An 11,625-nucleotide genomic window follows, 5' to 3' on the forward strand; every position below is an offset into this window, starting at 1 on the left:
GTATTTCTTGTAAGGTGTTTAAAAAGGAGTATGGAAGCTGGACAAATAAGATGGCAAAAACCAACCACTTTTGTGTGGTATTGGACAGAAAGGAGGAGTTTTTTTCTCCGTTTGAAAATGTGGACGTTATCAGCACTACTGTCTGATTCCAATCAATGCAAGTCATCAAACTCAGGTAATACACCTACTTATATTCTTGTCTTCATGAAATAAAGGGATGTTAAACTTAAACATGCTTGTATTATCATTAAACACCTTTAACTTGTCAACAAAAACGTATCTTTCATAAATAAATACATATAAATGATATATATGAATGAGGTAGATCCCTACTTGACTTGATCAATTGGAAAGTAGCTCGCCTGCTTAAAAAGTGTGGACACACCTGGTCTATAATTTGTAACACGGATTTTGATTGATTAGTTTTTGAGCAATGACATAAAAAAAAAAAAATCCACTAAAATTCTTGGGGTTTCAAAAGGGCCCCTCATAAAAGTGTTAAAAAAAATCTAAACATTTATTTTTTTTAATCATTTAACGCTTAAATCTCGAGAACATCAGGTCTATCCATTGATACTAAGAAAAAAAGTATTTTTGATATTTTGTGACTTGCTAGTCAAAGAAAACCCAGTTTTTTTTAATGGCAGAAACACATGTGCAATATTTTTCGCCAAAATATTAAAATGGAATATTTGATGTGAGGTAAGAGGAGTATTAAATAGGTCAATAGTTCATAACATTGATTTTGTTTCATAATTTTTTTGAGCAATTGCAGTTAAGAAAAATCCACTATTTTTGGTGATCCAAAAGGAACCCAAAGTGTTAAAAATAAGTCATACTTAAAAATAATAAAAACTTTCAACACTTAAATCTCTCGATCAACTTCAAATCTATCCGTCAATTATTAGTTTTTGTATTAAAAAAAAAAACAATTAAATATCCATCCATCCATTTTTCTACCGCTTGTCCCTTTCGGGGTGGCGGGGAGTGTTGGAGCCTGTCTCAGCTGCATATTTCCCCCCAAAAAATATTTCAAAGTGGAAAGTAATTCATAACATTGATTTTGATTCATTGTTACTTTTTGAGTAATGACCATTTTGTGTTATCAAATGTGCAACTTTTTCACCTGTTTGCTCCACCATGTGGTGTATGTTGTCAGAAAAATAATAGCACACAGGAAACAGTCGAGGTGCATCTTTTCATACGGTCACACTTAAGTGTGCAACGTTCCACTTGTTTTTAATATTTTTTGATTTATTTGATTTTGTGTAATATTCTTAGAAATAGCTGCAAATGGACCCGAGACTGCACTTTGGACACCTCTGATGTAAAACATCAAACCAATAGTTGCTAAGTCCCGCCCCTTTTGCTTGACTGCAGCCGTGTTTTGCAACCGATCTTGCTGAAGGGCTTGTGAGAGCCCTGAGGGTGCTAGTGGTGATTTGACCAAACACAAGCACTGTGTGAGAAATTTCATGTCAATTTGACTTATGTGAGGAGAAGTCGAAGGTTAGTGGTTTAGAAACAGCGCCACCATTTGGTGTATGTTGTAATAAAAATAAGAGCACAGGAAACACAGTGGAAGTGCATCTTTTCATACGGTCACACTCAAGTGTGCAACGTTTCCAAAGCAGAAGTTTTTGGTACTGCGGCCTTTTGAATAAACGTTTCGCTTGTTAGACGGAGCAGTAAAATACAACATAAAGCTTTAAATGTATATTTTTAACTGCTTGAAAAGTAAAACAAATCTTGTTTTACACACCCTTACTCCTCTCAGGGTAATTCTTGTAAGGTTGCAATAATATTTTGTCTACACAGTCAGAAATGCTTCAATAGTGAATAGGCGATACTGCAGATGCCAATGTATTCAATATATCAATATATTTTACAGTTTTTGTACGCAACATGTTTCGCATGATTTGGTTTTCAATGAAAATCTGATATCCTGTTGAAAACGTTAAGGATGATTTTATGCCTTGCGTTTTGCTGATCAAGATTGTAATCACAACACCCGACAAAGATATCAGGCACAAGATTAAGTCAGTTGAATTTATTTTAGCAATATTTATTAGATTCAGGTGTACTGAATATGCTTCTCTGTGAAATCTGGACCCTGACTTAAACAAGTTGAAAAACTTATTCGGGTGTTACCAATGTGTTCAATTGTACAGAATATGTACTTCACTGTGCAACCTACTAATAAAAGTCTCAATCAATCTGCTCTTGCAAGTTGTGTAAAAAGTAGAGAAACGTTGAACTTTTGGACGAAGGTTAAAATAAACTGTACTTTTTTTTTTTGCCTGTGTGTAACGTCGACATACGTTGGGGGCCCTTTTTGTGGCAAGAAGCGCTTAGAACAGGGGTGTCCAAACTTTTTCCACTGAGGGCTGCACACGGAAAAATTAAAGCATGTGGGGGCCATTTTGATATTTTTCATTTTAAAACCATAACAAAATATATGGATTTTTTATTTATTTTACCTTTAGGGGTCCCGGGAACCATAAAGGGTCTCAGTCATTAAAATGTTAAAAATGAGTCAGATTATTATTTTTTTTAAATTATTTAACGCTTACAGTAAATCTCTATATCAACTTCAAGTTGATATAAAGTAATACAAATAAAAATAAATGTTTTATGGCTTTTCTGTCAAAAGAAAGTTAGTTTTTTTTATAGTAAAACTGAAATATGTAGTATTTAGTAATTAGAGCCCTAAAATATCAATAATGCAGGACACCATTGATTTTAAAGGCCTACTGAAAGCCACTACTACCGACCACGCAGTCTGATAGTTTATATATCAATGATGAAATCTTAACATTGCAACACATGCCAATACGGCCGGGTTAACTTATAAAGTGCAATTTTAAAATTCCCGCCACACTTCCGGTTGAAAAACTCCTTTGGATATGATTTATGCGCGTGACGTCACAAAATCCACGGAAGTGGTTGTACCCCATCGACCCGATACAAAAACCTCTTGTTTTCTTCGACAAAATTCCACAGTATTCTGGACATCTGTGTTGGTGAATCTTTTGCAATTTGTTGAATGAACAATGGAGGCTGCAAAGAAGAACGTTGTAGGTGGGATCGATCGGTGTATTAGCGGCTAAGTACAATACTTACAGCAACACAACAAGGACTACTTACTACGCCTAGCTGATGCTTGCCGCCAAACCCACGGATGAAGTCCTTCGTCGCGCCGTCAATCGCTGGAACGCAGGTGAGCACGGCTGTTGATGGGAAGAGGAGGGCTGGCTGGCGTAGGTGGAGCGCTAATGTTTTTATCATAGTTCTGTGAGGTCCGGTTGCTAAGTTGCTAAATTAGCCTTAGCGTCGTTAGCAACAGCATTGTTAAGCCTTACCAGGCTGAGAATTTTTAACCGTGTAGTTACATGTACATGGTTTAATAGTATTGTTGATCTTCTGTCTATCCTTCCAGTCGGGTTTATTTCTTTTGTTTCTATCTTCATTGGAGAACGATGCTATCACGTTAGCTCAGTAGCTAAGTGTGTCACCGATGTATTGTCGTGGAGATAAAAGTCACTTTAAATGTCCATTTCGCGTTCTCGACTCTCATTTTCAAGAGGATATAGTATCCGAGGTGGTTTAAAATACAAATCCGTGACCCACAATAAAAAAAGGAGAGAGTGTGGAATCCAATGAGCCAGCTTGTACCTAAGTTACGGTCGGAGCGAAAAAAGATACGTCCATCACTGTCTCTCTAGTGCTTCACTGTAACGTTCCTCATCTACGAATCTTTCATCCTCGCTCAAATTAATGGGATAATCGTCGCTTTGTCGCTCCGAATCTCTCGCTCCATTGTAAACAACGGGGAATTGTGAGGAATACTAGCTCCTGTGACGTCACGCTACTTCCGGTACAGGCAAGGCTTTTTTTATCAGCGAGCAAAAGTTGCGAACTTTATCGTCGATTTTCTCTACTAAATCCTTTCAGCAAAAATATGGCAATATCGCGAAATGATCAAGTATGACACATAGAATGGATCTGCTATTCCCGTTTGAATAAAAAAAAATTCATTTCAGTAGGCCTTTAATTCACAGTGAAAAGATAAATAAAAAATCACTAAATATATTTGGGATCCAAAAGGTGCCCCACTCATAAAGTGATACATTTTTATTAGGTTTTTCTTTTACTTTCAACACTTAAGTTACGAGATCAACTTCAGATATATCTGTCGATTTTATGCTGGAACTATTATTTTGTTTGTTTTATGCGCTTTTGTCAAAGAAAACGTTGATGTTTTTATATGGCTACTACACAATATATGCCATATTTACCACATAAAACATTTTAAAGTGAAATATTTGAAGTAATTGGAGCCCTGAAAATAATTAATTATAACATGGATTTTTTGTCTTTTTTTTTTTTTTTTGAGCAGTGGCAAAAAAAGACAAATAAAGAAAGACAAAAGAAAAAAAAACAGCCTGCATTGCAGCTTTTTTTGTCAACATTGCAACTTTTTCTCGTTAGATTTCACCTCATTCCACTTTTTTTAATGTTCTTTTTTATTTTTACAATAGTATTTCCAGAATGTGTGGCGGGCCGGTAAACAATTAGCTGTGGGCCGCAAATGGCCCCCGAGCCGCACTTTGGACGCCCCTGGCTTAGAAAAAGTAAATTAAAGGAGATGTTTGCTAGCTTTACGCATATGCTTAGAGGACGCTAACTTTCCTTTGTATTTTAATCATATGATTCATACCCTGTCATGGCTTTGAGCACGTGTTGTGAGCTAATGATTGCAATTTAGCAAAGTTCATTGAATGTATATCACAACGTTGTTAAGTTATGATATTCATTCAATGATAGCTAACGTATAGTAGCTATACTTTGCTAAATCGCTATCATTAGCTGACCACACACCAAGCTAATGCTAATGATAGCGGATTTAGCAAAGTTCATTGAATGTACCATCACAGCTAGTGTTGTCTCGATACCAATATTTTGGTACCGGTACCAAAATTATTTTTTGATACTTTTCAGTACTTTTCGGTACTTTTCTAAATAAAGGGGACCACAAAAAATTGCATTATTGGCTTTATTTTAACAAAAAATCTTACGGTACATTAAACATGTTTGTTATTGCAAGTTTGTCCTTAGCGCTAGCTTATTAGCATGTAGCATTCTCTTCTTCTACCGTATGTACCATGAATTGATTAACGTGGACCCCGACTTAAACAAGTTGAAAAAATTATTCGGGTGTTACCATTTAGTGGTCAATTGTACGGAATATGTACTGTACTGTGCAATCTACTAATACAAATCTCAATCAATCAATCAATGTACATCCCCCACATAGCTAAACAAGCTGAAATGACCACAGTCCCCCCCTAGTGTACTAGAGGCACATTGCGTATGGCTAACAGTCACGTTAGAGATAAAAACATGGAAACTACAACTTCACATGAAGCTGTGAAAATACGAGAAACAGAATTACTTGACAAGGCAGACTAATTTAAGGCATAGAAACGTACTGACTGTAAAAAATGACAGACAAGGCAGCTAAAAAAATCTTCAATGATTACTTTCAAACTAGTAAAAAGATCATTTGTATCATGTGATGTCACCTGTGTCAGTAGAAATGTTCACATTGCAGCCTACAAGAATTCTACTTCTAACTAGAGAAAATATAATGCAGTAAATTGTATATGATTTTTATGTTTGACACACACACACACACACACACACACACACACACACACACACACACACACACACACACACACACACACACACACACACACACACACACACACACACACACACACACACACACACTTTGACTCCGGTTGTTGTCCAAGAACCATTAAAAACAGCTACTCAATAAATCAGAAGTTACTCACAAGTTACTCAATACTTCAGTAATGCGTGAAAAAACACCTCAAGTAATTCATTTGATGACTACTTTTTACTTTTACATTACAGTCAAATTATTCTAAAATAACAAAAGGCAACAAAAATCAAACTGTGCAATAAAATAGATCCCAAAGATTTGTCGAGTGATATCCGTCGGTTGAGTTCTTAGACATGTCAAAGTATATTCTGCTCTAGACGTCATTCTAAATGACAAAACGGATGAAAAGCACGGAGGTCTACAAGTCCTTTGTGTGTGACAGGGTCAGGGAAATTGGTATCAAGATTATCTCGGATAAATAGGCATCGTTTTTGCTTGGGTAACGTTGCATTCCATGACTTAACTTCGCATCTAGCGAAGGCGTGTCCTTGGAAACAGAACTGCGAGTAGCAATCGATAGCCTTGACTCAGTTTTTTTCATTTTCCCATTGTTAACCACTCGTGAAGATAATCAGACACAGCAAAAATGTAAATACAAATAGTATAAAAATAATACTTCAATAGGAAATACTAAACGTTAAAACCATTTCAAAGAAACCTTTAATGAAGGGATCACAGAAAACTCGCACGTTCTTTGACTGTTTTCTTGTCGCCGTTTCGTAATTTCTTGACATCTTTCGCCCTTCTTGATTACCTCTCAAGGAACTTTGAAGAAACGTTTATCCTTTTTGCAATTTGAACGGTTACAACATCCTAAAATAGCGCAAGCATTGTCAGGTTTAAGCACCGAACTATCTATTAAACAGTACAAGAAGCAATGAATCAAGCAGACACAATTTTAATTTTGCTCATGAGGAGAAACGTCTTGGGCTGCACACTCAGTTACAGTCTCCCACCACGCTCTGAGGTACAGCCCCCCGGCTCCCCATTTTAATTAAGGAGTTCCCTAGTTTACATCGCTGAGGCTGCTTCTGAAGGGAGGGGTATGCAAGCAGCCCCAGTAGACACAATACCTGATTATTCAGAATGGAAATGTGCTGACACTCGTGATTTCGCCCTGTCTCTGTTTTATCTGCGTTGAGGTACTCGAAGTCCGTCCTTGGCTGTCAGCAGTCTGTAAGACACAAACAGCAGCAGCGAGGCACTCCTAACTTGCAGTGGAAGATAACAAGTTATGTGCCTTTAAGCATAAGAGTTGTGTGATAACTTATATATAATTATTCTAACAAGCATAGGGCATTTTTCTTCGAATAAAGGCAAAATGGCGCTCAGAACGCTTTTGCAACAGACCTCGCTGGACCGCAACTTCGAGTCTCGCATATTTAATGAGCCGGACTTGACTTCTGGTGAATACAAAGAATAAATGAGTCTTTGTTCGACGATCATCACCGGCGTCATCCTTGATCCTTCACACACCCACGCCGTCCTTCTACCTCAAAAGCCTGGAAATAATATCCATAAATAAAGCGCTTCAACTTTCTCACTAAAAGTATTCACTCTTTCAATTTTGACAGAAAAAGTGCACGTCTTTTAAACTTGACATTTATCTGACCAGGCAAAAAGCCCTATGCTAACACAGGATGTCCAAAGTGCGGCCCGCAGCTCCAGTTTTGTTGGCCCGCAGCATGTTTTTGGATGAAAAAAAACAGTAAGAATGTAAAAAAAAAAAAAAGCATACATTTGTGATGTAATGAGAAAAAAGCTGACAATTTGATACTAACAACTGACGGCTGTTCAAACTTTTACCAACAAGGGTCGCATACTGAAAAGTCAAAGTATGCTGGGGCCATTTTGAAATTGTTTAAAAAAGATAAAAACGAAGACGCAAGTTAGAATCAGCTTTGTGTTTTGAGTGACAAGGTGTGTTATTATCAGTATCCAAATGTCATCCTTTCTCATTACATTACATCTTTTTGCTCTTTTTTCACGTTTTCACTGTTTTTTTTACTCTTTAATAATAAATATTAGTATACTTTCTCACCTATAACTAGCTTATAGCTAAATTTTGTCTTTAAACATACACTATATTGCCAAAAGTATTTGGCCACCCATCCATATGATCAGAATCAGGTGTCCAAATCACTTGGCCCGGTCACAGGTGTATAAAATCAAGCACTTGGGCATGGAGACTGTTTCTACAAACATTTGTGAAAGAATGGGCCGCTCTCAGGAGCTCAGTGACTGCACAAAGTAAGGTCCATAAAGACATGGATGACAGAGTCTGGTGTGGATGAACTTGACTGGCCTGCACAGAGTTCTGACCTGAACCCGATAGAACACCTTTGGGATGAATTAGAATGGAGACTGAGAGCCAGGCCTTCTCGACCAACATCAGTGTGTGATCTCACCAATGCGCTTTTGGAACAATGGTCGAAAATTCCTATAAACACACTCTGCAACCTTGTGGACAGCCTTCCCAGAAGAGTTGAAGCTGTAATAGCTGCAAAAGGTGGACCGACATCATATTGAACCTTATGGGTTACGAATGGGATGGCACTTCAAGTTCATATGTGAGTCAAGGCAGGTGGCCAAATACTTTTGACAATATAGTGTATGTATGTGGTTTGTTTTTAGCATTTCTTTTTACAAAATAGAAATATATCAAAATAGCCCATGCATACTTTGACTTTTTTAATACGCGGCCCTTGCTGGAAAAGTTTGTACACCCAAAGATTAACATTTGCTCCAAACATGGTTGGTTCCAATAAAACAACTGTCCCCCTGACTTGTGATTTCAAAAGTAAGTGCGTTATCTATCAATTTGTACAAAAATTATCAAACCATAGGGAATTATGTAATATCATGAGAAGATGTTACAAAACCCAAAACCAGTAAAGTTGGCACGTTGTGAAATTCGTAAATAAAAACAGAAGACAATGATTTGCAAATCCTTTTCATCTTATATTCAATTGAATAGACTGAAAAGACAAGATATTTAATGTTCGAACTGAAAAACTTTTTTTTGTTGCAAATAATCATTAACTTAGAATTTAATGGCAGCAACACATTGCAAAAAAGTTGGCACAGAGGCATTGTTACCACTGTGTTTTTAACAACACTCAGTAATCGTTTGGGAACTGAGGAAACCAATTTTTTAGTTTTTTTAGGTGGAATTATTTCCCATTCTTGCTTGATGTACAGCTTAAGTTGTTCAACAGTCCGGGGTCTCCGTTGTGGTATTTTAGGCTTCATATTCCACCACACATTTTAATGGGAGACAGGTCTGGACTACAGGCAGGCCAGTCTAGTACCCACACTTGTTTAACTATGAAGCCACGCTATTGTAACATGTGCCTTGAAATTGTCTTGCTGAAATAAGCAGGGGCGTCCATGAAAAAGACATTGCTTGGATGGCAACATATGTTGCTCCAAAACCTGTATGTACCTTTCAGCATTAATGGGGCATTCACAGATGTGTAAGTTACCCATGCCTTGGGCACTAATACACCCCCATACCATCACAGATGCTGGCTTTTTTGTACTTTGTGCCTATAACAATCCGGATGGTTCTTTTCCTCTTTGGTCCGGAGGACACGACGTCCACAGTTTCCAAAAACAATTTGAAATGTGGACTTGTCAGCCCACAGAACACTTTTTCACTTTGCATCAGTCCATCTTAAATGAGCTTGGGCCCAGTGAAGCCGGCGGCGTTTCTGGGTGTTGTTGATTAATGGCTGTGGCTTTGTATAGTAGCCTTTTAACTTGCACTTACAGATGTAGCGACAAACTGTAGTTACTGACAGTAGTTTTCTGAAGTGTTCCTGAGCCCATGTGGTGATATCCTTTACACACTGATGTCGGTTTTTGATGCAGTACTGCCTGAGGAAGTTAAAGTTCAGTTAAAGTACCAATGATTGTCACACACACACACTAGGTGTGGTGAAATTTGTCCTCTGCATTTGACCCATCCCCTTGTTTACCCCTTGGGAGGTGAGGGGAGCAGTGGGCAGCAGCGGTGCCACGCCCGGGAATCATTTTTGGTGATTTAACCCCCAATTCCAACCAGTACTGCAACTAACGATTAATTTGATAATCGATTAATCTATCGATTATTACTTTGATTAATCGATTAATAATCGGATAAAGGAGACAAACTACATTTCTATCCTTTCCAGTATTTTATTGAAAACAAACAGCATACTGGCACCATACTTATTTTGATTATTGTTTCTCAGCTGTTTGTACATGTTGCAGTTTATAAATAAAGGTTTATAAAAAAATAATTAAAATTAAAAATTAAAAAAAAAAAAAAAAGCCTCTCTGCATGCGCATAGCATAGATCCAACAAATCGATGACTAAATTAATCGCCAACTATTTTTATAATCGATTTAATCGATTAGTTGTTGCAGCCCTAATTTCAACCCTTGATCCTGAGTGCCAAGCAGGGAAGTAATGGGTCCCATTTTTATAGTCTTTTGTATGATTTGGCCGGGGTTTGAACTCACAACCCACTGATCTCAGGGCGGACACTCTAACCATTAGGCCACTGAGTAGATGTTGGTTTTTGATGCATTACTGCCTGAGGAATCGAAGGTTTCCGGCCTTGTCGCTTACGTGCAGTGATTTCTCCAGATTCTCTGAACCTTTTGATGATATTACGGACCATAAAAGGTGAAATCCCTAAATTCTTTGCAATTGCTCGTTGAGAAATGTTGTTCTTAAACTGTTCGACAATTTGCTCACGCATTTGTTCACAAAGTGGTGACCCTCGCCCCATCCTTGTTTGTGAATGACTGAGCATTTCATGGAAGCTGCTTTTATACCTGATCATGGCACCCACCTGTTCCCAATTAGCCTGTTCACTTGTGGGTTGTTCCAAATAAGTGTTTGATGAACATTCCTCAACTTTCTCAGTCTTTTTTGCCACTTGTGCCAGTTTTTTTGAAACATGTTGCAGGCATCAAATTCCAAATGAGCTAATTGTTATGTACGTGAGGGTTGGAAGGAGACGACACCACAAAGAGCTTAAGGTTACCAGGTTTATTGTAACCTTTGATGATTGTGTGGGATGTGTATGCTACTCTAAGTGTTGGTTGCAGGATTAAGTATAGAATTAACCATGTAAATAATTCAAGAGGATGTTGTACATGCGTGATGGATGAAAAGTTTGTCTGACCAAGAGGGTAGGCACAAGGGAGATCCGGGGACAGGCAGGTGGTCGAAGGCAGGCGGCAAGCAACAATGTCCAAGTCCAAAACGAGTGATCGAGGATTGAGAGAGGCAACTGCAAGGAGAACAAGGGACATAAGTCAACAAGACAAAAAAGGGGCAAAAGACAAAAGCAAGGCGAGGACAACGAGAGGGAAGCCAGAGACGTAATGCTTACTACAAGAGTTAACGACGTTCCGGCGTAGGTCCCAAGGAGTGACTGGTTCTTATGCTGTCCTCCTGATTACTGCCAGGTGTGCTGATGACTAACCGCCTGCAGCTGCGGCGAAGAGAGGGCGTGATGCAATCGGTGGGGGCGTGTCCTGACATGCTGCCAGACAGGGAGTGTGATCTTGCTGAGGGAAAATCTTGGGTTCGAATCCGCGCTGCAACACTAATATTTGCAAAAAATTAAGTTTCTCAGTTCGAACGTTAAGTATCTTGTCTTTACAGTCTATTCAATTGAATATAAGTTGAAAAGGATTTGCAAATCATTGTATTCTGTTTTTATTTACCATTTACACAACGTGACAACTCCACTGGTTTTGGGGTTTGTAGTATAAAAATGGTTTCACACAAATAAAACAAATACATTTCTTCGTAGGGCCCTGATTTGGCTAGGAGCGGCCCCGTCCACACGTAACAATATGAACAACACAACAAC

This window comes from Entelurus aequoreus, linkage group LG06 (assembly GCF_033978785.1).
Source record: "Entelurus aequoreus isolate RoL-2023_Sb linkage group LG06, RoL_Eaeq_v1.1, whole genome shotgun sequence".
Lineage (NCBI taxonomy): Eukaryota > Metazoa > Chordata > Actinopteri > Syngnathiformes > Syngnathidae > Entelurus > Entelurus aequoreus.